At 43.0% G+C, this 27,402-nt stretch overlaps 2 pseudogenes; one reads left to right on the top strand and one right to left on the bottom strand.

Annotated features, from left to right (window-relative positions):
• Nucleotides 1-1,758: 1,758 nt before the first annotated feature.
• On the top strand, nt 1,759-18,861 carry LOC136455428 (amino acid permease 3-like; annotated as a pseudogene).
• Nucleotides 18,862-19,562: 701 nt separating this feature from the next.
• LOC136455427 (luminal-binding protein 5-like) overlaps nt 19,563-27,402 on the bottom strand; it is a 36,075-nt pseudogene continuing 28,235 nt past the window's right edge.

The following is a 27,402-nucleotide window of genomic DNA, read 5'->3' as shown; positions in this document are numbered from 1 at the left end:
CTAGACCATCTATTCCTGTACTGTCTTTGGTTAGTTCTAATCTTTTGCAGGATAGTGTTGACATACATCGTGTGCATTCGGATCATGGAGTCTACATGTTTACTGAAATTTTTATGCGAGATGACAAGCTAAAAACTTAGAAACATGGCCACGTTCCTTCTCACAATTATTTCAGCTCCCTTTGTCTTTGTAACCCCGTTCTCTTTTATATTGTGCAGGATCAGTTTCAAGCACAATCGACATCGAGAACGGCTTTTCGTCAAGAAGGGGAGGATGATGAGGACATGACACCCATGCATATGACTATGTTTGGCGCATGATATGGAGGGGTAGGAGCCCAGCAAGGGTGTCCAAGTCAAGAAGGAGGCCCAAGGCTAATTCAATTCGAGTCCCCGAGGTGGAGGCCCAAAGCAACTCAAGTTCGAGTCTGCCTCGGCCTCCAGGACTAGTCTACCTTAAATTGGTCACCCAGGACGCATCCGGACTCCGTTTTTGACGATCCACATATGGTTGGAAAGCTAATTTGATAAGTAAGCCAATGCAAGTGGTCTCACATCAAAAGCTATTTGGAATCCATAGGAATTGTCAAAACAAGTCAGCGTTTAGAACCTGTCTAGGTGTTGCGTCACCGTATTTGGTTCAATGGGCCATGTATCGTCTTTGAGCCCATTAGGGGGGGCGCGTCTAGGGTAGGCAACGACCCTAAGACCTTTATAACCATATGCCGCCACCGTCATTAGATTTTAGGGTTTTGCTTAGATTAATCTATCAAGAACAGTTTCGCCGTTCATCGGTTTGTGAGACCCCAACTTCGTGAGATTAATCATTCATCTGCAATTTGATTGTTTTCTTTCTTGTTCTTGCTTGTGTTCTTCATTGCACAAGCAGGGATTAGCCTTCTTGGTGATATCAACTAGATCTGTGTCTCGGTTGATAACTAGAGGAGTTGTGGTGGTAAGATTGCAGGGTTCGATCTTTTGATTTGAAGCCAGATTGGTGTGTCATTCTCTGCCATAATGATAGTTACCTCTACCTGTCGGAAGATCAGGATCCCTGTCCCCATTAAGGGGCATGATGGGCCTTGTGCCAGGTCATGCTCAGGCCATGCTTTTTCATATCGTGCTAGTGTTGGCCCAGTGGGCTTGGCCCATTTGGCCAAGTTTATTGGCATCAAAGGGGGGCAGCGTGTACAATTTAGGTACACGCTGTTTCCCATTGACACCACGTGCGACTATGTGAGTCGTCATCTACCTTGCACTGCTTGCACGCTCAATAAATCGGCTGAAGCTATTTTGTTGTGAGAGAAAAATACTATAGATTCTAGCTGATGAGCTGGTTGATAAGTTCAAGCGAATATGCCCTCCAATCTCCCCGGCGTGGCCTGCACCCTCCACAAAGGGAGGGCCATGACCACGATGGCGACTGGCTGGGGCCACCAAGTCTGAGTAGCACGCCTTATAAATGGTGCCCCCACACCACGTACCTCGCCACCCCACCTCATGCTCGCAGCAGCTAGCCTCACACAAACATTTACCCCGCTGTGCCTACACGCAGCAGGGTCGAGAGCATAGCTCTGGCAGCAGTTAGTGATCACTGGCAGACTAGCAGTGATAGGTCAGGCTTAACGCCATCGTCTACCATCACGTGTGCATCTACAGTCACGTACACACCACGAGGGTGAAGACTGAAGAGTGAACTACCTCCTCAATTCTGACCTAGACACTCTTTGCTTCCTTGGACATCTAGAAGTAGATTGAGATGGCGAAGAACATCGTGGCCACGTACTACTACCCGATGGCGATGCTGGCGGCCATGGAGGTCTACGGTGTGGAGCTCAGCCAGGGCATAGGCGACAAGTGCTTCGGCAATGATGACCGCCCCAAGCACAACGATAGATTTCATTTCATTTGAACCAACAGGAGGATAGGATGGACTGCCCCTGCCGGCCGTGTCGACATGTCATGATAAATGTGCATGCTGACGTATGGGCTATGCTATAGGGACGATGTGGACAGTGAGCGTGCATATCATCACGACAGTGATTAGCTCCGGGGTGCTCTCTCTGGGGTAGGCCATTGCGCAGCTCGGCTGGGTGGCCGAGCCTACCGTGATGCTGCTCTTCTCGCTCATCACCTACTACACCTCCTTGTTAAAATTGTAGGATCAACTAGGCATAGATCTAGTGGGTACAACTTGACAATTCATGATAAATGATGTAGATCATCCTAGTACATGAAGAAATAGAGTAACAGAGGAGAGGGTGGGAGATGAGACATCATCGACCGTTGGAGGGTTTGGCTGAGGAGCTAGAGCAGTCCATGGTTGATGGCGTCCGGGCGGTGAAGTGGTGACCGCATTGAGGTTGGTGTAGTGAAGATAGCGGCATAGAGGCAGTGGTGAAGTAGTCTACTGGAGCTTCCCGTCACCGGCTGCACACCCTCTCGAGATCGGGCTAGGGTTTATCGGTGGGGCGACTGTGGCTGCTCACAGTGACCCTCATAAAGAGAGCCTTCGGCCCCCACCTCTCTTTTTATAGCGTAGTGTGACAGGGGCCCACCAACCATGTAGGGTTGGACGCCCCTGATCAGGGCGTAGATCCAAGGGCCCAATTGGCCGTTGCTTGGAGATCATCTAACATTCTCTCCCTTGATCTCACCATATGACTTAATCTCAACTTACTTACTTTATTTTGTTCCCATTCCATTATAGATTAATGCATAGAGCGTGCCTCATTATCATAATAGTTGCCATTAGATTAAACAACTACAATGCGCCTCTCTATTTTGAAATAGATTCTCAACTAGGCCCTCATTATCCAGAAATCATAGGCTTTTCCTTAAACCCATGCTGGCTAAGTGTTCTATGAACATGCTAGGTGATAAGCCTTTTGTAAGCAGATCCGTAAGCATCTTTTCTGTTCTTATATGCTCCAGACTAATTATATGATGGCAGACTTTATCTTGCACAACATAATACTTTATGTCAATGTGTTTGGCAGCACCACTTGACTTATTATTATGAGCATAACATACTGTTGGATTATTATCGTAGTATAACTTGAGTGGTTTATGTATGTCGTCTACCGCTTTCAACCTGGGCATGAATTTCTTTAGCCAATTCACCTGCCCTGTGGCCTCATAACATGCTACAAACTCGACATACATTGTGGACGATGTAGTGACGGTTTACTTTGAGCTTTTCCACGATATAGCTCCTCCTGCGAGAGTGAATATGTATCCTAACATGGACTTTCTGTCATCTCCCGCATAATCAGAATCTGTATAACCCTCTATGTGTAGGGAATCAGATCTTCTGTATGTTAGCATGAGACCCTTCGTACCTTGTAGGTAACGCAAAACTTTCTTTACTAATTTCCAGTGTTCTATTCCTAGATTGCTCTGATATCTGCCAAGTAACCCGGTAACAAATGCTAAGTCAAGGCAAGTACACACTTGAGCATACTGTAAACTTTCAATAGCTGAACTATATGGAACTGCTTTCATTTGATCGATCTCATATTGGTTTCTGGGACATTAAAATTCCCTATATTTGTTGTCCTTGACTATGGGAGCAGATGAAGACTTACAATTTTGCATACTATATTTCTTTAGAACTTTTTCTAAGTATGCCTTTTGTGATAATCCTAAAACCCCCTTTTCTCTATCTCGGTGAATCTCTATTCCTAGGACGAACGAAGCTTCACCGAGATCCTTCATATCAAACTTTGAGCAAGAACTTTGTTTCTGGTAGTAGATTAACATCACTACTAGCGAGCAAGATGTCATCCATATACAAGACTAGGAAAATGTATTTCCCATTCTTGAACTTTGCATAAACACAATTGTCCTCTACATTTTCTTAAAACCCAAACTTTCTTTTTGTACTATCAAACTTCAAATACCACTGTCTTGAAGCTTGTTTTAATCTGTAAATGGATTTCTTCAGGCGGCATCCCATACATTCTTTTCCTTCCACAACAAAACCTTTCGGTTGTGCCATATAAATATTTTCCTCTAGATCCATGTTTAGGAACACCGTCTTTACATCCATCTGATGTAATTCTAAATCATAATATGCTACAAGCGCCATTATGATTCTAAAAGAATTCTTACATGAGACTAGAGAAAATATCTCATTACAATCTATACCTTCTCTTTGTGTGAAGCCTTTCGCCACAAGTCACGCTTTGAATCTTTCTATATTTCCTTTGGAGTCATGTTTGGTTTTGTAGACCCATTTACAGCCTACTGTCTTGGATTCTTTAGAAATTGTTTCTAAGTCCCAAACACTGTTGGTTTTCATTGATTTCATTTCATCTTCTAGGGCTTCAAGCCACTTGGATGAGTGAGCGCTTCTCATGGCTTCTTCAAATGAGATGGGATCACCCTCCATTTAAAATTCCTCACATTTATAAACTTCGTAGTCATCAGGAATGGTTGATCTCCTGACTCTTTGAGACCTTCTAGGAGTCTCGTTAGATGACGGTTGTTCTATATGAGGCTGTTGTTGCTCTTCCTCACACTGAAGGATAGTTCCTCATGTTCATTCATTGTTGCCACAGGAGAACTAACAACAGGTGTTGTTACTATAGTGTCTCGCACTATTGGTACGGCAACAATAGGTAGCGTGAAGAATGGCTCCTGAACCATAGGAGTGGGCACATATACCCGCTTCTCTTCAAAACTAATTTCACTCCCTACCATGCTCTCCTAGATCATATCTTCCTCCAAGAAGACAACATGTCTTATTTCTACAAACTTTGTTTGTCTGTCAGGACAATAGAAGCGATAACCTTTTGACTTTTCTAGATAGCCAATGAAACGGCAATTGAATATCTTGAAGTCCAGGTTCCCTATATTTGGGTTAAATACTTTTGCCTTAGCTAGACAACCCCACAAACATAAATAGTTTAGTGAGGGTTCCTTTCCTGTCCACAACTCATACGGTGTTTTGGGCACCGAGTTACTTGGCACTCAATTAAGAATATGAATGGTGATTTTCAACGCCTCTATTTACACCAGAATTTGGAAGGAGGATCTCAAGAGCTCGAGAACTCCCAAAATCATGTCAGCAAGGAATCGATTGCATGCGGATCGAAACCAGCTAATTTGGATGCAGCACTAGAATCGACTTTCTTCAAATAGCGCCAGCAGATAATGACAGAGGCTATGATTGACGCTGAGACAAAATATGCTGGACTCTACAAAAAGGGAAAGATTAGAGTCCAGGTTATCTTAAATTAGGAATATTTTAATTTTATGCCAAAGGTTGTAACAAATCATGCTTGAGTAGGATTCATGTGTAGACTCCGGGTATAAATACCAAACTCTAGCTATTGTAGAAATCAACAATCAATCAAATACAAAGTCAATTACTTTTTCAGCTTTGGCCACCCCTTAGGAGTAGGAGTAGAGTAGATCTCGACGAGTTCTTTAGCAAGTATGGCTGCATCGATCCGGTTGACCTCCACTGCTTGTCTATAAGTACCATTATGGTTTATACCTCTATTCATATGGCTGCATCGATCCAGTCGACCCCCACTATGACTCTGGTATAAGCTAGTTATCGATTCTTGTCTAATTCAATTATGGCCTATGTGATTCTGCCTCACACTCCACTGCTTGAATTAGATCAAGGTCAAGTTATCGGCTCTACCTTAGTATGGCAGTCTTTGGTAGATTCATTAAGTTACCGATATTGCTTATTGCTTTCATTGTTTATCTAATTATAGCAATATCACTCTGCCCGATTGAGATTGATATAGATCGGCCTTATATCTTGTTTAACTTATCGTTTGCTAATCTAAAACTGATCTAATCTACATCTTAAATGATGAGTTATGTTTTTTATCGGCTATTTTGCGTCAATCTTAATTGTGCATAGCGTGCGGTTAAGGCATGTCCAATCTTGAGTAGATCTATTAGTTAATGAAAACTGTTCCATGGCCTATCATCATGGCCTGTGGGATTCTGCCTCTCACCCCACTGTTGGCACCGTGGAGTGGGGATCGTTAGTTAGTAGACCTATTCCTGAGAAGGCATGACCTTAACTGTGCGCTATGCCTGAATCGACTGTTTAGCCGATATCGAATGCTTTCATAAATAGTTCACATTATGAGATCATTGAAGTAGAGATAAGTTGAAAGATGCGTTAGCCCCATGATCTTGTTATGGTATTATGGCCTGCATGATTCTGCCTCATGCCCCATTGATATTAGTAATGAGTTAGGGTCATCGAGTCTATTATTGTTTCTATGGCCTGCATGATTCTGCCTCATGCTCCACTGGTCATGGCGATAGATGAGATCTAACATGTTCATTAGATTTATCTTTATTAAATGGTTAAGAGGTGTTGAGTTGTTTCTTTAAATAAAAGGAGTTTGGTTACTTGTAATCATTGGCTCAGTATAAACCAATCACCATTGATATCTTATTGTCATTGATTAATATTTGCTTAAAGAACATTTATCCTAAATGATAACCGATCCTTCTTATACAACCTCATGAGCTTTAATCGATTTATTCTTGTGAACATGCTGGGATCGGCTATTTAGTTGATTTCCTCTCATATCGGCTCTCAGAGCCACACATTTAGGACTGTCTGGCAACACCGGCATGTTCCGCCCTTAATTACTGATAAGCTTTCTCTCTTTGTCAATTGCAGGGTCAAATTGACTGGCATGTCTCAGGAGGATTGTGTAGGAGCGACCACCCTTGCACTGAAGCCAGGCGGATCTGCTCCATCGAGTGAACCCTTCTGGCTTGCTGCCTGTGTCCTCAGCACAGAGGCGAAAATTCTATGTCGACACACGTTTCTAGCACCCTCAGTGGGACCCCACAATCGTCATGGTGGCTCACAACAATGACAACATCCTTATGGTACACTATGAAGACCTACCTGATGAAGATAAGGATACCATCAGCAAAGCTACAAAAGAATTTCAAAAGAAGTGTTTATTGTCCTACACCAAAACACGTGACAGCACAATTATTTAGAAATTTCCGCTATCAAAGGTTCTACTACACGGGCAGATAGATACAGTTGAAGCCAAAGACACGCATTTCTTTACAGAAGCCATAGACAAATCTATTTGTGATGCCATATCAAGCCGCAATGAAGCTTTTGTTGGTGCATTTCACAACGCCATGAAAGAGGCGATTCATGGGATTCCAGTTGGTCAGGTTGGATCAACTTATTATAATATTCTAGATCCGTCGACTCAAGGGACTAATTAAGTCGGTACCAGCCATCAAGAAGCAGTACCAGCTGGTAATGGTGATGCCAGACACTTCAAGGTTCATCTGAACAAACTCTAGGCACTGCTACAAATCAAGTACAGTACAATCCTAGACCATCAATATAGCATGTACAACAGCCAACGGGGCAAAGTCAGAACTAGATGATCAATTTTGGCACATCAGGCCACATACCATCGTCGGCTCAAAAGATAGCACCATCAATTCAAAAGATCCGTAGAGATATAGATCCTTATATCTATAATCAGAGACTTCAAGCAGCAAGCCAGCAAAAGACCCAATAGATTGAGATTCTACAAGGCTATCACTATGACATGAATTATAACACCCTCCACATGATGCCAAATCTAGGATATCAAGGCATGCAAGATTTCAATCCATAGATGGGTCAGCAAGTACCGAGAAATCTAGATTCGCAAGCTGATGAGTTGCTGTTGAAGGTGACCGAGATGATAAAGAATAAGTTCAGTTTGAAGTCGAAGGGGCTAACCTTTTCATACAAATGTCCATATCCAGAATGGTATGATTTGGTCGCCCTTCCTACAAATTACAGGCTCCCAGAGTTCACCAAGTTTACTGGTCAAGATAGTAGAAGCACAATAGAACATGTCAGTCAGTATCTTACACAATTGGGTGAAGCATCAATTGAGGATTCTAATCAGGTTCATTTCTTCTTCTTATCCCTATCAGGGCCAGCCTTCACTTGGTTCTTATCACTACCAGTCAACTCCATTGCCAATTGGGCTGACCTGGAGAAGAAGTTTCATATATATTTTTACACTGGAACTAGAGAAAAGATCACCAATCTAATGACCATGAGACAGAGGGCTAATGAATCGGGCACTGAGTTTCTTCAGAGATTCTGAGAGACTAGGAATTTGTGCTTCTCATTGAGTTTGGCTAATGATCATCTAGCTACTTTAGCTATCCAAGGAATGTTGCCAATGTGGAAGGAAAAGCTGCTAGGACAAGAATTTGACAACTTAGGTCAATTGGCTCAACGAGTAGCAGAGCTCAATAGCCAATTCTAGAGTATGCATAGAGACACTCGATTCTAGAAGAATACCACTATAGCTGAAGCTTATGATCCATACTCAGCAGATGATGGCTATGAAGATGAAGAAGAGGAGCTTGTTGCAGCTGAATGGAATTGGAGGAAGAAGACAGTAATGGTGCCAAATCCTTGGGGAAGAGGAGTTGAGGAGATCTATGACTTTGATGTCATGAAATTAGACAAGCTCTTTGACTTTTTACTTGAGAAGGGCCAGATCAAATTGCTGAACAATCATGTTATGTTGCCCCCTAAACAGTTGAAGAATAAGAAGTTCTGCAAGTTCCATAATGTTACTTTTCATTCCACTAATGAGTGCAAAATTTTCCAGCAGCATATACAGAGGGCTATTCAGCAAGGGAGACTCAAGTTCGATATGCCTCGAAAGATGAAAGTTGATGATAATCCTTTCCTATGAGATCAAAATATGGTTGATGTTGGGATATTCAAAGGAAAAACTAAGGTCCTAACATCGGCCAAATCAAGAAAAGATGGAACAGTCGATCCCAAGATGAAAATATCGGCTGATGAATACAAAGAGGTTAAAAAATGTCGTGATCAGCAGAAGAGCTAATATGAGCAGGGGAAAACGTCAAAGGATGGAGCGACAAGGCCACGAGTCACATCTCAGATCCTGTTGAATAAGTGATGATGGCAGAAGGAAAAAGATTATCAGCAATGGTTAGAGGATCAAGAATACCAGCGTCAACTGGAAGAAGAGAGGTATGAGAGGAAGCAAGCCGAATCGCACTAGAATTGTCCTTTCTTCAGATACTGCTAGAACGAAGGTTTGAAATTGCCTACCAGACATGACTGTCTGGAATGCAGTAATCAATATTGGGAGTTTAGGCAATCTCAAATCAATCGCTAGTCTATCCATGCCTAGAATGCATATCATCATAATAACATGGATCGGCGCTTAAAAAATAAAAGTATTCATGATCGGCTAGGAAAGAGAGTTATTGACCAAGACTGGGCTGATCATAAAGAAGGAAACAACCAGAGGGAATATGTTTGGTAGGAAGGCCAATGGTGCCCCAGAGGTTTAATAAGAAGCCAAAAGAGAAGAGTGCAGTGCCTAAGGAATAAGGAGATGGAACAGGCTCAACCATCCGGTAAAACTCAAGTGTGGCGTACCAAGCAAATAGCTGATAAGAAACAACCATTAGCTAGTATCCAAATGGCTTTTCTGTTGCCATCAGAGTTCAGAGCTCTAGCGGATCAGGAAGTTTACTCAGACTTCAATGAATCAGAGTATGAAGAGATGGTTGCCAAGTTGACGGTTACACACCAAGCGATATTTGATAAGCCAGTCAAACATTGGCACTTGAAGGCTTTATACATGAAAGGTTTTGTTGATGGGAAGCCGATGAACAAAATGTTAGTGGACGGAGGTGCTTCTGTCAATCTTATGCCTTACACTACTTTTCGTAAGCTTGGCAAGGGACTAAGAGATTTGCTTGAGACCGACATGATGTTTAGAGACTTTGAAAGGAATACATCTAAGACCCTGGGGGCAATAAACATCGAGTTAACAATCGGGAGTAAAACTCTGCTCACCACATTCTTTGTCATCGATGGAAAAGGCTCATACAGTTTACTCCTCGATCGTGACTAGATTCATGCAAACTATTGTATGCCATCAACCATGCATCAATGTTTGATTCAATGACATGGGGATGATGTCGAGGTGGTTCACGTTGATGAGTCTATGAGCATCGCAACAGCCGATCCAGTGTTTTGGGAATTAGGAGACTTCGAATGCCTTTCTAGCAAAACATGGGAAGGAGGCTTCATCAGGATTAATAATGAAGGCCAACAGCTGGTTTAAGCAATTGTCTCTAAAAGTTTGTTTTAATCAGTAATCATGGCGTCGTGTCGGCCATTGAGTTAAGGGAAAATAAACATTGAGTCTTGGAAATGGGTTTAGGCCGACGTATGTGAATGCTGAATTAGAGTGTAAGTGCGATTCAGAGTTAATGGATTTCTTAAGAGAAGTTCTATTTTGCTTAATAGGATGCTTGACTCGGATTGATCGATCGTTTGATCTTTGGAATGAAAAATGCATGAAGAGATGTTATTCTTACATCTAAATTTGATAGCCGATTCATTCTCAGCTCCAATAGCCGGTACCAGGAGGGTATTGCCTCTAGTTCAATGAGTAAAAATCTTCAAAGATAGTAAAAACCGATATGATATATATTGTCTACAAAGCAAAAACAATCATACGCAAGGATGTCACACTGAAGCACAATCATAAAGGAACATGAGTCTTCATTTATCGGCTTATCCTAAATACAAACTAGTCAAAGACCTTGTTCACCACATACTGAGCGGGTGTTATGTCCATGATGGACTCTACCACTGCGGTGAAATCTTCTATCAGATCTTCATGTCCCTCAGGGCCATCGTCGGTCAGGAAGCCAACCTCCATGGTGTGGAGATCATGCCCGGTTTGGACCTACGCCACAGCTAGCACCACCGACGCACCATGACGAATGTTGTAAAGGGCAATCTCTTAGATGTGGACCGGGATATCTTGGAGATGAGCGTCAATAAGGGAACCCCTAGCATTGATAGTGTCTGTGGCCGCGTTTGCCACTAATTGAAGAGACTCTAGTTGCACCATTTGGGCTGGCGATTGTAGAAGAATATCAAGACGAAAGCAATGGAAAACAGAATGGAAACATTCATGGGGCTCATTTTACCTGCTACCGCGGCGTTAGACTCCGCCAGCCGTGCTCAAACGGTGTTGGTCTCCTCCTCCGCCGCATTAAGAGCAGCCTAGAGGACTCCTAGATGAATCTCCAGTTAGCCATTGTTCCGAATTGCCTTGGAATAGAGATCCTTGGCTGCCCTCCATTCTTGGAAGAAGCACTAGGCATCATCACCGTCATATGAGTTGGAAGAACCCAATGATAAAGCCGGCGTGGAAGATGCAGCATCGGTAGGATTATCAGTCTTGGGACAAGGGTGAAGGCTGTCATTCATAATGAGCTTATAGGCAAGTCAGAACAGATCATCATAATGGGCAGGGGTTGCCAATCTTACCTTATGCATCGAAGACGCTGGTTCATCAGCATGTCTTCTACCGGGATCTCCTCTGCCATGCGCTTACCTCGATTACCTTCGACAGCCATGAAGAATGATTGAATCTATAGAAGAGAGGAATGGAACTGCTGCAATGTTTTGGCAGATGAAAGAAAGTGAAGGAATAGTTGTAGATGAAGAGGCATTTGAAGCCGAAGCCCTCGGTTGGTATTTGAAGACATGAAGCGAATAGATGGATGGCTCGAGACGTGCAAAAGGCAACTATAATTAATAGAAGGTGAAACACCACTCCACAAATATTGAAATACAACGCTATATAATTGAGGATAGGAGATCGGAGGGCTCTCTTGACAAAAGCCATGTTTTCAGACCTAAGTGGGATTGAGATCAGGAGTTTGGAATCGGTTATTTTTGCCAAAGAATTGGCTCTTTAGCCGAAGCGGAGGACCTGATCTTCAAAAATGTAAAAGGGAGACAAAACTCTAGGGAAGGATGAGAATAGGTTGTCCTTGATGACCAAGAGCAGAGGAGCTAATGTGACCACCTTATGGACTTGTGCATAAATACAATGCAGTCTTTCTTTGGGAAGTTCAAACTAGATCAAGGCGTGCTACGTTGCAAAATGATTTATCAAGCCGAAGTCTACCAGAATTTTGTGATGGATGACTTTAAAGACTTGAGGTGCCTTCGGTTGCATGCTCTTGAAAAAATACTGAAACCAATAAACTGAGGATTGCAAGGTATTATGATTAAAAGGTCAAGATCAAGCAATTTTCTAAAGAAGACTTAGTCTAGAAAATAAAGTCACCGATCAAGTCAGGGAACAACAGGTTCAGCAGAAGGTTAGCCAACTAGGAAGAACCTTATCGAATCAAATGTTATGCACCTAGCGATAGTTGTAGATACTGAGAAGAGAAAGAAAATTCGGTAGAGCAATCAAATGGGAAATATTTGAAGGAATATTACCCTAGCATTTGGATTGATACTAAACAACTGATTCGCTCGGTCATCAGTTTTAGTAGCCAATACCGGAGGGGTATCATTGCTAGATAGAAAGTACGCCTGAAGAGGTGAAAGCCGGTACAATGCATATCGATTATGCCAACAAAGTGATGTGTGCAATGTGAGGTATAAAGCAAAGGAGAAACCACTCAAGATGAAGAAATTGTTTGCTAAATACCACCTATTATAAGTTATGGGCCAGAAGACACTTTGCCTACTATGCCACTAGCTAGGGTGTTGAAGGCCACAAAGTCAGCAGCGCTAAGGAAATCCTCAGTCAAACGCTCATGATCCCCAGGGTGCACCGCATCCGAAAAACCATGAGGAAGAAGCCGAAGATTGTGGCCAGAACGGGCCTGTGTGGCAGCCAATGTCGTGGCAGCCCATAACAGACACCCTGAAGAGCGACCTCCCTGACATGATTTGGGATGTCATATAGGCGAACTATTGGGATGGCACCTCTGGCATTGACAAATCCTATTGCGTACTCCATAGCTAGTTGAAGGCTCTCTAGTTGAGTGGACAAATCTAAAAAACTCAAAAGGGAGATGATCAGAATCCTGAAGGTGAAGTTGAAAGGAAACAAAGGTTATGATATTTGACCCATGATTCTGGCCTTGGCTTTGGCCAATTTATCATACACTGAGTCAACCACGGGGGACGATCGACATCAAGCCATGGTTAGGGTTGATTCTATGAGACAAAAACATTCGGCAAGACTCTGGCCATGGCTATCAATGGTGTCAAGCAAGTCATCATTGCCAATCCACTACCCCAGGTAGTAAGGAAGCTGGTGATAAGCTATTGATAGGGAAGACCCCAGAGGTCGAACAGAGTCGTCCCTATGACCTAAGGCGGTGGGTGCATCACAGGCTACACCCTCTCGACGATGAAGGCGCTGGTGCGATGTTATAGATCTGCCGAGAGCGCCCTTAGCTGACCTCTTGCTAATTTCTATTATCTCAAGCTTACAAAAAAACAGGGACTATATTGAGGATGCGAAGGGATTGAGACGAAGCGGATTGTTGCTCGGCCTTCAGCCATGGCCCGTATATATAGTCTGGGAAGGCAAAATCAGTTTCACCGAAGATATGAAGTTAAAGTCAGAAATGGAAATGGATCGACACGATAGGAATTAAGGGGATAGATAACGAAAAGGTAATAGATTCAGACTTATCAGTCCCCCAAGTTACGAAGCACCGTGGGACGGATACAAAGAATTTACATGGACCAAAGGTCAACCCACCAAGGCTTCTTTTGGAGTGAAGGAAGTCTGGATCCCCACAAGGCCAAGGATCATCATAAACCAAGTCACATCATCTCATTAATAATATTATGCCAAAGAAAAGGAAAGGCCGCCTGACTAGCAGATGCCCATAGGTTTCTAGGTGACTAGGGAAACCGCTGGGAAGAAGCTTGCGGCTCTCCTGATAGGCATTTGATGGAACAAAAAAGGGAAAAGTGTCCACACATTCTAGCCCTTGCAAACACTAGAACAGCTCTGCGAGCATGGTGAGAAGACGCAGGCGCATCACAAGACTTATTCTAGCCGTAGCAGCTGATCCTCTTGCTCGATAAGGTGCTAGAATGGGCGACACAATCACCCTATGCACAAGAATTCTTCTAACCGCTCAAGATCTTTATCGCAAGGAGATAGGCCATGGAGGGTCTAGCGGGGTTGGGAGCACTCAAAATGACAGATGGAAGAAAAACATGGCTGAAGTGTCGAGTTGCTCTCACCAGGGTTAGACGAGCGTTTTATAACCGATCCGGGAAGGTGAATCCAAATGCCCATGAAACAGTGGTGCTCTTGCAAAGGTTTTGAAGCATGGGCTCGTGAATGGGTGTAAGCGGTGACAAACGGTGGACCCTAGATCAAGGTTCTCTACCCATGACTATGGACCAATCAAGGATGCAGACAGGATAATTTTGGAATAAAATTACTTTTATCCCAAAATTGGGGGGCATGTGTTTACACTAGAATTTGAAAGGAGGATCTCAAGAGCTCAAGAACTCCCAAAATCATGTCAGCAAGGAATTGATTGTGTGCAGATCAGAACCTGCTGATTCAGATGTAGCACTAGAATTGACTTTCTTCAAATAGCATCAGCAGATAACGACAGAGGCTATGATTGGCGCTGGGACGAAACATGCTATACTATACAAAAAGGGAAAGATTAGAGTCCAAGTTATCTTAAATTAGGAATATTTTCATTTTATGCCAAAGGCTGTAACAAATCGTGCTTGAGTAGGATTCATGTTTAGACTCCGGGTATAACTACCAAACTCCGGCTATTGTAGAAATCAATAATCAATCAAATACAAAGTCAATTACTTTTTTCAGCTCCGGCCACCCCTTAGGAGTAGGAGTAGAGTAAATCTCAGTGAGTTCTTCAGCGAGTATGGCTGCATCGATCCGATCAACCTCCAATGCTTGTCTGTAAGTACCGTCATGGTTTATACCTCTATTTGTATGGCTGCATCGATCCGGTCAACCCCCACTGCGACTCTGGTATAGGCTAGTTATCGATTCTTGTCTAATTCAAGTATGGCATATGTGATTCTACCTCACACCCCACTGCTTGAATTAGATCAAGGTCAAGTTATCAGCTCTACCTTAGTATGGCAGTCTTTGGTAGATTCATTAAGTTACCGATATTGCTTATTGCTTTCATTGTTTATCTAATTACAGCAATATCACTCTGCCCGATTGAGATTGATATGGATCGACCTTATATCTTGTTTAACTCATCGTTTGCTAATCTAAAACTGATCTAATCTACATCTTAAATGATGAGTTATGTTTTTTATCAGCTATTTTACGTCAATCTTAATCGTGCATAGCGTGCGGTTAAGGTATGTCCAATCTTGAGTAGATCTATTAGTTAATGAAAACCATTCCATGGCCCATCATCACGGCCTATGGGATTCTACCTCTCACCCACTGTTGGCACCGTGGAGTGGGGATCGTTAGTTAGTAGACCTGTTCCTAAGAAGGCATGACCTTAACTGTGCACTATGCCTGAATTGGCTATTTAGCCAATATCGAATCCTTTCACGAACAGTTCACATTATGAGATCATTGAAGTAGAGATAAGTTGAAAGATGCGTTAGCCACATGATCTTGTTATGGTATTATAGCCTGCATGATTCTGCCTCATACCCCACTGATATTAGTAATGAGTTAGGGTTGTCGAGTCTATTATTGTTTCTATGGCTTGCATGATTCTACCTCATGCCCCACTAGTCATGGCGATAGATGAGATCTAACATGTTCATTAGATTTACCTTTATTAAATGGTTAAGAGGTGTTGAGTTGTTTCTTTAAATAAAAGGAGTTCGGTTACTTGTAATCATTGGCTCAGTATAAACCAATCATCATTGATATCTTATTGCCATTGATTAATATTTGCTCAAATAACATTTATCCTGAATGATAACCGATCCTTCTTATATAACCCCATGTGCTTTAATCGATTTATTCTTGTAAACATGCTGGGATCAGCTATTTAGTCGATTTCCTCTCATATCAGCTCTTAGAGCCACATATTCGAGACTGTTTGGCAACACCGACATGTTCCACCCTTAATTACTGATAAGCTTTCTCTCCTTATCAATTGTAGGGTCAAATTAACTGGCATGTCTCGGGAGGATTGCGTAGGAGCGACCACCCTTGCGCTGAAGCTAGGCGGATCTACTCCACCGAGCGAACCCTTCTGGCTTACTGCATGTGTCCTCAGCATGGAGGCAAAAATTCTATGTCGACAACCTCCATCCATAAACTTATCGGTAAAGTAGAGTAACTTATCATGCTTCTCACCATATCCATTAAGGTACGGTTATGTCTTTCGGTTACTCCATTCTGCTGAGGCTCGCCCAGTGTAGAATACTAGGCTACTATGCCATTTTTCTGTAAGAACCTTGTGAAGGGTCCAGGAACTTGGCCATATGGGGTGTGTCGACCATAGTACTCTCTCCTATGGTTGGACCTTACTACCTTAATCTTTAAGTTATGCTGATTTTCTACTTCAGCCTTGAATATTTTAAATTTATCTAATGCTTTCGATCTTTTCTTAATTGGATAAATATAGCCAAAATGAGAATAGTCATCTGTGAATGTTATAAATGAATCATAACCATCCACACTCTTCATAGGAAAAGGACCATAGATGTCTATGTGAACTATTTCTAAAATTTCCGTGCTTTGTTTGACATCTTTCTTTATTTTCTTAACGTACTTTTCTTTTGTGCAATATATGCATTGTTCTAAATCTAAAAATTCTAAAGGCAGAAGAGTTGATTTCTTAATCAATCGCTCTATTCTCCCCCACAAAATATAGCCTAAACGATAGTACCATAATTTCAAAGATACATGATGCACTCTCTTTCGCTTATTTGTTGCATTCATAGACGAGGAAGCATTCTCATTCTTAGTACTTACATCATTCACATTCTCAGAAAGTGATAAAAAATAAAGCTTGTCTTGTCAGAAGGCAAGACCAATATATTTATTATTATAAACAATATGACATTTGCCATTACCAAAATGACAATCATATCCATCGTCATCTAAACATGAAGAAATAGAGTAATAGAGAGGAGAGGGTGGGTGGTGAGACATCACCGACCGTCAAAGGGTTTGGCGGAGGAGCTGGAGCCGTCCATGGTTGATGGTGTCTGAGTGGTGAAGTGGTGACCACGTTGAGGTCGGTGTAGTGAAGACAGCGGCGTAGAGGCAATGGTGGAGTGGTCCAGTAGATCTTCCTGTCACCGGCTGCGCACCCTCTCGAGATCAGGCTAGGGTTTGTCGGTGGGGCGACTATGGCTGCTCATGGTGAACCTCATAAAGAGAGCCACTGGCCCCCACCTCTCTTTTTATAGCGCAGTGTGATAGGGCCCACCAACCATGTAGGGTTGGGCACCCCCGATCAGGGCGTAGATCCAAGGGCCCAATTGGTTGGAGACAATGTAACACTCCTCGCTGCTCGCTGACTGCTACCACCCCGGTGACCCCTGCACCGGCATGCCAAACTACACCTACATGGATGCCATCAACGCGAACCTTAGTGCGTTCTCTCTGCCTTCATTGGTCCCTCCTTCTCATCATGTCTCTGCCTTCCAAGTTCGATCGAGATCAATCAGCTTGAACTTACTCTGTGGCCTGTGCATCTCTAAACTTGAACTTCGTCGATTGAGCAGGTGGCATCAAGGTCCAGATCGGTGGGGTCCTGTAGTATGCCAACATCATGGGTGTGGCCATTGGGTACACCATCGCCGCCTCCATCAGCATGCTGTGAGTGAACATAGAGCCACGCATGATTTGTCTATCTGCTCTTTCATTTGTGCATGAATACTGAATAGTGTGTGACTTGATGATGGTGTTGTGTTGGTTCACCGCATACACGCACGCAGTGCGATCAGGAGGGCCAACTGCTTCCACCAGAAGGGGCACAACAACCCCTGCAACATCTCTAGTATGCCCTACATGATCATTTTCGGCATGGCAGAGATCTTCTCGCAGATCCTAGACTTCGATCAGATCTCCTGGCTCTCCATCCTCACCACCATCATGTCCTTCACCTACTCCTCCATGGGGCTTGGCCTAGGCATCGTCCAAGTCATCAGTACGTTGCATGGCTCTTTGGTTCTTGTAAACATTAGGTCATCAGCTAGTGCCACTCACCATGAAGGCAATGTAATGCAGCGAACAGAGGCGTGCAGGGTAGCCTGACTAGCATCAGCATCGGTGTGGTGACCTCGATGGACAAAGTGTGGCATAGCCTGTAGGCGTTCGGTGACATCGCCTTTACCTACTCCTACTCGCTCATCCTGATCGAGATCTAGGACATGATCTAGGCACCGCCGATGTCAGAGTCGATGGTGATGAAGCACGCCATGGTGGTGAGTGTGGTGGTACCACGCTCTTCTACATGCTATGCAGCTACATGGGGTACGTGATGTTTGGTGACATCGCGCCTGGGAACCTCCTCATGGGCTTTGGCTTCTACAAACCCTTCTAGCTCTTGGATGTGGCCAACGCCGCCATCGTGGTCCACCTGGTCGGTGCCTACCAGGTCTACTGCCAGTCGCTGTTCGCCTTCGTTGAGAAGTGGGCTGCACAGCGGTGGCTGGACTCAGCATATGTCACAGGGGGGGGTCGAGGTCCTGCTCCTGATGAGGCGATGCAAGGTGAACCTATTCCGAGCGACGTGGTGGACGACGTTCATGGTGGCGACGATGGTGGTGTCGATGCTGCTCCCCTTCTTCAATGACATGGTGGGGTTCCTAGGCACGCTCAGCTTCTGGCCACTCACCGTCTACTTCCTCATGGAGATGTACGTGGTGCAAAAGAAGGTGCCACGGTGGAGCCCCCAATGGGTGTGCCTGTAGATGCTCAGCCTTGGCTGCCTCGTCATCTCCGTAGCCGCCGACGCCGGGTTTGTGTGCATCATACGTGATATCACATGTGGAGATGTCCTAGTTTGTAAGCATCATACATGATAACGTGCCCCAAACCTTCTTAAATTTCTATCACATCCTCCACATACGATATCATGACATCTCAACAAGTTTCATGATTTTCAGACTTTGTTTGCATTTTATAGAATTTAAAAACAATTTGTCCGCAAGTTCATGGTCATGTTTCATGAGCAAGATGATCGAAATTTTGGGTCCATTCCTAGATATGGCCTCACACTACACTCAATACCATGAATATCATTTTTTGAATCATTAAATTCCATTATTCGATGCACGTGCAGTTCAAATTTACATTTTCTAAAAAAATTCAATTAAATGAAATAGATTAACTAAATATAGCAAAAAGCCATAAATGTACCAAATTTTAACATGGAGTCTCATGTACTGTAGGAGGACTACAAAAAAATTTTGGAGTTCAAAAGTGGAAAAAATAGTTTGCTGTTATTCTTTGCCGAGTGTTAGGGTCTTGCACTCGACAAAGAAGTGGTTTGCCGAGTGCCTACCCGCTGGCACTCGGCAAACCTAGATGGTAGGCGGTGGTCGTTACCTGATGCCACTTTTTGCCAAGTGCCAGGGTTTGCCGAGTGCCTGACACTCGGCAAAAAGGGCCTTTGCCGAGTGTATATCGTTGCCGAGTGTGGCACTCGGCAAAATAGCTCTTTGCCGAGTGCCCGACTTTTAGCCCTCGGTAAAGAAAGTTGCCCTCGGCAAAGGATCTGTTTCTAGTAGTGTGCCGATGCACCGCTGGACCTCTAGTACACCACCAAGATGATAGGGCTGCACATGTTCTCTAGCTCCTTGAGCTTCTCCTCGTAGTCCTCCTTGTCGGCATTCGAGTTCACATCGATCCACTCGTTAGCCTCCCTGACTGCCTCATCTACCTTCTCCTTCTCATCGGCATCCATCTTGTTGGCCATGTTGCTGTCTTCCACCATGCTCTTTGCCAAGTAGACATACGTCTCTAGCTTTTTGCGTGCGTCGACCCGCTCCTTCACCTTTCGGTCCTCCTCTGTGAACTCCTCCACCTCGTTCACCATCTGGTGGATCTCCTCCTAGCTGAGTAGGTGGGCGTTGCTCGTGATGGTGACCTTCTTTGACCTACCAGTGCCCTTGTCCACTGCCTTCATGTGGAGGATGTCATTCACATCCACCTCGAAGGTCACCTCGATCTGTGGCGTGCCCTTTGGTGCCAGTGGGATCCTAGACAGGTCAAACTTGCCAAGCAGCTTGTTGTCCTTGGTCATGCTGCGCTCGCCCTAGAACACCATGATGGTCATAGTGGTCTGCCTGTCCTGGTACGTGGTGAACACTTGTGTCTTCTTCGTCGGAATCACCATGTTCCTTAGGATCAGCTTGGTCATCACCCCACCCATGGTCTCCATGCCCAGAGTCAGCGGTGCAACATCGATGACAATCATATCTTTGTCGTGCCCACTGAGGATACCGCCCTAGATGGCGGTGCCATATGCGATGGCCTCGTTGGGGTTGACTCCCCTGCTGGGCTCCTTACTGTTGAAGTAGTCCTTCAGCAGCTGCTACACCTTAGGGATCCTGGTGCTGTCGTCGACGAGTACGATCTCATTGATGTCGTTCTTCTATAGCCGGGCGTCTGGCATGGCCTTCTTCACCGGCATCATCGTCTTTTGGAATAGGTCACTGTTGAGCTCCTTGAAGTGTGCCCTAGTGAGCTTCTCTAAGATGTCCACGCCGTCGAAGAGCGCCTCGATCTCCATGCGCACCTAGTGCTAGTTGCTGAGCGCGCGCTTGGCGTGCTCGCACTCACGTTGAAGCTTCCCTAGCACGCGGGCGCCGAAGATGTCCCGGCCGTGCTTGCGCTTGATGAGCTTGATGAAGTAATCCATGATGCGCTGGTCAAAGTCCTCGCCTCCAACGTGGGTTGTGGCAGAACCGCTTAGTCTAATGTCTTTTAGGAGTACTTGTCTTTCATTAGATACTAAGTACCTAAGAGAGGATACTAAACTACGCAGTTCCGTTGAGCATACCCCAAGAGAGAACTCAAAAATCTATAATTTTCTATTAGGATCATAAATGAGATAATAAAGCTTACAATATTCTTAAGTCCTTTCTTACATCACTTTATTACAATACGAGAATAATATCTCAATTTATTATAACAGCGGAATATAACAATGTTATCAGAGTTATAGAGGAAACATGATTAATTTAATGACATAGTGGAGCATTAACATAGTGGATATTTTTATACAAGATATACTAGCAGATTTTACATCTTTTTTTATAATAACCTTTCATGAGGGTTATAAATAAACACTATGGTCGTAGAGTGAAAGAAATCCTCTCTGAGCCCACTAGAAGGTTTTCACACACAAGAGTCAGCTCTAAGTATCCTCCGATCACCTACAACAGGAGAATAAAACTCTGAGTAATCGATTGTACTCAGCAAGACTTACCCGACAGAAGAAAAATAAAAGACTCTAAGGATATACAAGGCTATCTGAGTTGTGGGTTATTGCATCTGCGGAAGCATTACTAAACATGCGTCCTTATATTCAATTTTATTAGCAGTCATCGTTAGTTCATTAACTAACCATTCTATGTAAGCACATATGCTACTTTCAAGCAGGTGTTAAGCAATCAAAACTATTTTACTATCTTTTATATTCTAGTTCTTACTATGGTGCTAGATCATAGCTAAGTCGTACCGCATCACACGGTGATTCGTGACCCAATGTGTTGACACGGAATTTTGTCCCATGCCAAGGACATACGAGCAAGCTGGAATGGTCCACTCAATGGAGCTGGAGATCCGCCTAGCTTCAGTGTAGGGGTGGTCGATTCTGCGTACTTCTCCCAAGATGTGCTAGTCAATTTGACCCTGCAATTTATAAGGAGAGAAAGTTTATCAGTAATTTAGGGCGGAACAAGCCGGTGTTACCAGATAGTCCCGAATGTGCGGCTCTGAGAGTCGATATAAAAGGAGATCGACTAAATAGTCAATTCTAGCATATTCATAAGGATAAATCGGTTAAACCTTATGGGGTTGTGTAAGAAGAATCGGTTATTGTTCAGGATGAATATCATTCTTTAGACAAATATTGGTCAATGGTAATAAGATATTAACAATAATTAGCTTATACTGAGCCAATGACTGCAAGTAACCGAATCCTTTATAAAAGAAACAGCTCATCATCATTCAACCATTTAATAGAGATAAATCTAATAAACATATTAGATATCATCTATCGCTATGACTAGTGGGGCATGAGGCAGAATCATGCAGGCCGTAGAAACAACAATAGACTCGATGACCCTAACTTATTACCAATATCAGTGGAGCATAAGGTAGAATCATGTAGACCACAATACAATAATAAGATCATGGGACTAACATATCTTTCAACCCATCGCTACTTCAATGGTCTCATGACGTGAACTATTTGTGAAAGCACTCGATATCGACTAAAAAACCCGATTTAGGCATAGCACACAGTTAAGATCATGTCCTCTCAGAAATAGATCTACTAAATAATGATCCCCACTTCACGGTGCTAACAGTGGGGTGTGAGGCAGAATCACATAGGCTGTGATAACGGGCCATGGAACAGTTTTCGCTAGCCAACAGATCTACTTAAGATCAAACACATCTTAACCGCACGCTATGCACGATTAAGATTGATATAAAACAACCGATAAAACATAACTCATCATTTAAAGTGCAGATTAGATCAGTTTAGATTAACAAACGATGGGTTAAAAAAGATATAAGGACGATCTAGATCAATCCCAATCGGGCGAAGTGATATTGCTGTAATTAAATAAATAATGGAAGCAATAAGGAATATCGGTAACTTAATGAATCTATCTGAAGGAACGCCATCCTTAGATAGAGCCGATAACTTGACTTTAATCTAGTTCGAGCAGTGGAGGTCGACCAAATCAATGTAGTTGTATTTGAACTAGACACGAATTAATAACTAATTGTACTAGAGTCGTAGTGGGGATCGACCGGATCGATGCAGCCGTACGAACAGAGGTATAAGCCATGATGGTACTTACAGACAAGTAGTGGAGGTTGATCGGATCGATGCAGCCGTACTTGCAGAAGAACTCGCTGAGATCTACTCTACTCCTACTCCTAAGGGTGGTCAGAGCCAAAAAAGTAAATAACTTGTATTGGATTGATGGTGTGTGTTTTATAATAGTTAGGCTTTGATATTTATACCCGAGACCTACGCATAACTCCTATCTAAGCACGACTCATCACAATCTTTGACCCTAGAGAAAAATATTCCTAATTTAAGATAACTTGGACTCTAATCTTTCCCTTTTTGTAGAGTCCAACATGTCTTGTACCGGCGCCGATCATAGCTTTTGTCGTTATCTGCTGGCACTGCCTGAAGAAAGCTGATTCTAGTGCTGCATTTGAATCAGCTGGTTCTGATCTACACACAATTGATCCCTTAATGACATGATCTTGGGAGCTTTTGAGTCCCTATGACTCTTCTTCCAAATTTTGGTGTAAACACATGCCCCCCAATTTTGGAATAAAAGTAATTTTATTCCAAAATTATCATATATGTGCCCCCAATAGATCCATAGTCATGGGTAAAGAATCTTGATCTGGGGGTCTACTATTTGTTGCCGTCTATGTCAGCTCATGAGCCCATGCTTTAAAACTTTTACAAGAGCATCATTGCTTCATGGGCACTTGGATTCATCCTTCCAGACCGACTATAAAATGTCTATCCGACCCTAACGAGAGCAACTCAATAACTCAGCCATGTTTCTCTTCTATCTCCCCCCTCGAGTGCTTCTGACTCTACCAGACCCTCCATGGTCTATCCTTTTGCTATGAAGATCTCGAGCGGTTAGAAGAATTCTTATACATAGGGTAATTGTGTCGCTCATTCTAGCGCCTCGTTGAGCAATAAGACCAGCTATTGCGGTTAGAAGAACTCTTGTGATATCACCTAAGTCTTCTCTCCATGCTCGCAAAGCAGCTCTAGTGTTCGCAAGGGCTAAAATGTGTGGACACCTTCCCCTTGTTTGTTCCTCAAATGCCCACCGAGAAAGCCATAGGCTTCTTTCCCATAGTTTCTTAATTTACCGAGAAATCAGCTAGGCATCTGTTAGGTGGGTGGCCTTTCCCCTTCTCTGGCACAATTTTATCAGCAGGCCGATGTTGATTTGGTTCACGATGACCTTCGGCCTTGTGGGGATCCAGACTCCCTTCAATCCAAAGAAGCCTTGATGGGTTGATCTCTAGTCAATGTAAATTCTTCATATCCGTCCTATGGTATTTTGTAATTTGGGGAAGCAATAATTTTGAATATGTTATCTCTTCATTATCAGTCCCCTGAATTTTTGGAGTGTCGATCCGCTTCCATTTCTGATTCTAATTTCACACCCCCGGCGAAATCTATCTTCTCGCCTTCCCGGGCTATATATACGGGCCATAGCTATGGATCGAACAACAACCCGCTTTGTCTCAAACCTTCTGCATCCTTAGTATAGTTCCTACGTTTTTCGTAGGTTTGAGATCATGGAGAATAGCAAAAGGTCTACTAAGGAGGCCCTCAATGGATCTGCATCATCGCGCCAACGCCTCCATCACCAAGAGGGTGTAACTTGGGCAACTCCCATCGTTCCAGAGTAGAGGGTTGACTCTATTCAGCCTTTAGGGTCACCTTCGGCACCAATTCACTACTCTCCATCAATCGGACTGACCAAAATCTGGCCAGCTGCCTCTCCCTTGCAAAATTGACTTTGTCCATGATTCAAGGCCGATCATCCCTTGATGTCAGCCTAGTGGGGGAAAGGTTGGCCAGAACTAAAGCTAGAATCATGGGTGAGACATCTACCATAATTTTTCTATCTTCTTAATTTTGCCTTCAAGATTTCTGATCACTCTTTCCTTAAATCTTTTTAGATCCAACTGTTTAGTTGGAAAGCCTTCGATCAGCTGTGGATCATGCGGTGGGATTTGTCAATGTCGGGGGCATTGTTCTGGTGGTTCGCTTGCATGACATCCTGAACCATGTCATGGAGGTTGCTCTTCATGGCATTTGTCATGGTGCTGCCATGACGTTGGCTGCTGCACAAGCCTGTTCTGGTCACAATCTTCATCTTCTTCCCCACGGTTTTCTAGATGTGGTGCACCCTAGGGAGCTTGAGCGCTTGGTTGAGGATTTCTCCAGCGCCGCCAACTCTATAGCCTTCAACACCCTAGCCGATGATATAGTAAGCAAAATGTTTTCTAGCCCGTAGCTTGTAATAGGTGATATTTAGCAAACAATTTCTTCGTCTTGAGTGATTTTCCTTTGTTTCGTGCTTCATACACATCACTTCATCCATGTTTGCTTTACTTCTATTGGCGATACACATTGTACCAACTTTTAAACCTTCGGGCTTATTTTTGTACTAGAGGCGATACCTTTTTGATATCGGCTATTAGAGTTGACGACCGAACAAATTGGTTATTAAGTATTAATCCAAACGCTAGGTAATATTTCTTTAGATATTTCCAATTAACTGCTTGGCCAAATTCTTCCTCTTCTCTTAGTGTTTCCAAAATATAAGCATTACTAGGCACACAACATTTGATCCGATAAGGTCCTTCCCAGTTAGGTGACCATTTGCCGAATTTACTGTCCTTTGACCTGATCGGCAATTTCACTTTCCAGACCAAGTCTCCTTCAGAGAATTGCTTAATCTTGACCTTTTTATTGTAATATTCTGCAACCCTTAGTTTATTGGCTTTGATATTTTTAAGAGCACATAGCCAAAGGCAACTCAAGTCCTCTAAATTGTCTATCATAAGATTCTTGTAGACTTCGGCTGTCAAATCATTTTGCAGTGTAACACACCTCGATCTAGTCCAAACTTCCCAAGGAAGAACTGCATTATGGCCATACAAAAGTTCATAAGATGACGTTTTAATTGATCCATGATAGGCCATCCTATATGCCCACAGTGCCTCATTTAGCATCAAATGCCACTTCCTTGGCTGTTCCTCGATCTTTTCTTGATCAGCTTGATTATAATCTGGTTGACGCCCCTGCCTAGCCATTAGCCTAAGCATGGTAAGGAGAGGAATTTAGTAGCTTGATTCCCATACTAGCAGCAAAATCCTTGAACTCTTCTGATATGAACATTATCCCTTGATCGGTAGTTATAGTTTGAGGAATCACAAAACGATACACAATGTATTCCCTGACAAAATCAATCATGTTCTTTGATGTTACCATCTTCAAAGGAATTGCCTCAACCCATTTAGTAAAGTAATATATTGCTACCAATATGAACTTATGTCCTTTGCTTGAAGATGGAAAAATCTAGCCAACTAAATCAATTCTCCAACCTCAAAACAGCCATGGCTTGATAATTGGATTCATGGCCAACGCAGGAGATCTTTGGACATTACTAAAACATTGATAGTCCTGGCACCCCTTGTAATACTCAAAACAATCTTCCAATATCATTGGCCAGAAATAACCAGTTCTACGAATAATCCATCCACATATCCCTTCATGCACCTCACCCATCAACACCATAGCTTCTTCTTGGTTTAAGCATTTGAGCAATACCACATTGACTGTTTATAATATAACTAATCACCTAGCAAAACATATTTAGCCGATTGATACCTTAGCTCTCTAGTAACTTTCTGAGATGGATTTCTAAGGTAATCAGCTATTTCGACTCTCCAATCATCATTCGAGGTTTCACTACTTAAGACCTCTTGAAACACTCGATATCTTGATGCACTTTGAGCTAGACCATTAGCTTCTTGGTTTTGTGCTCTTGGAATATGTTGGAAAGAGACATGAAGAAATTCTTTGAGCAACCTTTGGCATTCATCATAGTATCCTTTCAAAGTCTCTTCCTTGCATTCATATAGGCCGATCAATTGATTAATAATTAACTATAAATCTCCAAATACTTCAATTGCTTTGACCTTTACTTCATGAAGAAGTTGAAGTCCCTTAAGAATAGCTTCATACTCCACTTGATTGTTAGTAATCATTGGTTCAGTTGGAAGAGCAAACTCAAAACTTGCCCCCCGAGGCGAAATAATAATGATGCCAATGCCATCACCTTGCTTGCATGATGATTCATTAAAGAATAACGTCCAAGGCACCAGTTCTACATAATGAATGCTTGGTTTATGATGCTGGGTGACAAAATCAGCCATTATTTGTCCCTTGACTACTTTAGCCGATTTGTACTTCAAGTCAAATTCCGACAACGCAAGAATCCACTTTCTCACTCTCCCATTCAGTATTGGCATTGATAACATATGCTTAATCACATCGGCCTTAGAAACAACTGTACACTCAGTTGATAATAAGTAGTGTCATAGCTTAGTGCAAGAGAAATATAAGCACAAGCATAACTTTTTGGTGGGAGAATATCTTATCTCTAGATCCAATAGTCTTCTACTCAGATAGAAAACAACTCTTTCTTTTCTTTCAAATTCTTGTATCAAGGCCGATCCAATTATCTTGTCATTAGCCAATATGTACAACTTAAAAGGCTTACCTTGCTGAGGAGGGACCAACATAGGTGGACACTTCATGT

Source organism: Miscanthus floridulus, chromosome 5 (assembly GCF_019320115.1).
Source record: "Miscanthus floridulus cultivar M001 chromosome 5, ASM1932011v1, whole genome shotgun sequence".
NCBI classification, from domain to species: Eukaryota; Viridiplantae; Streptophyta; class Magnoliopsida; order Poales; family Poaceae; genus Miscanthus; species Miscanthus floridulus.
The sequence above is the reverse complement of the archived record's forward strand: the minus strand, read 5'-3'. Positions and strand labels throughout refer to the sequence as shown.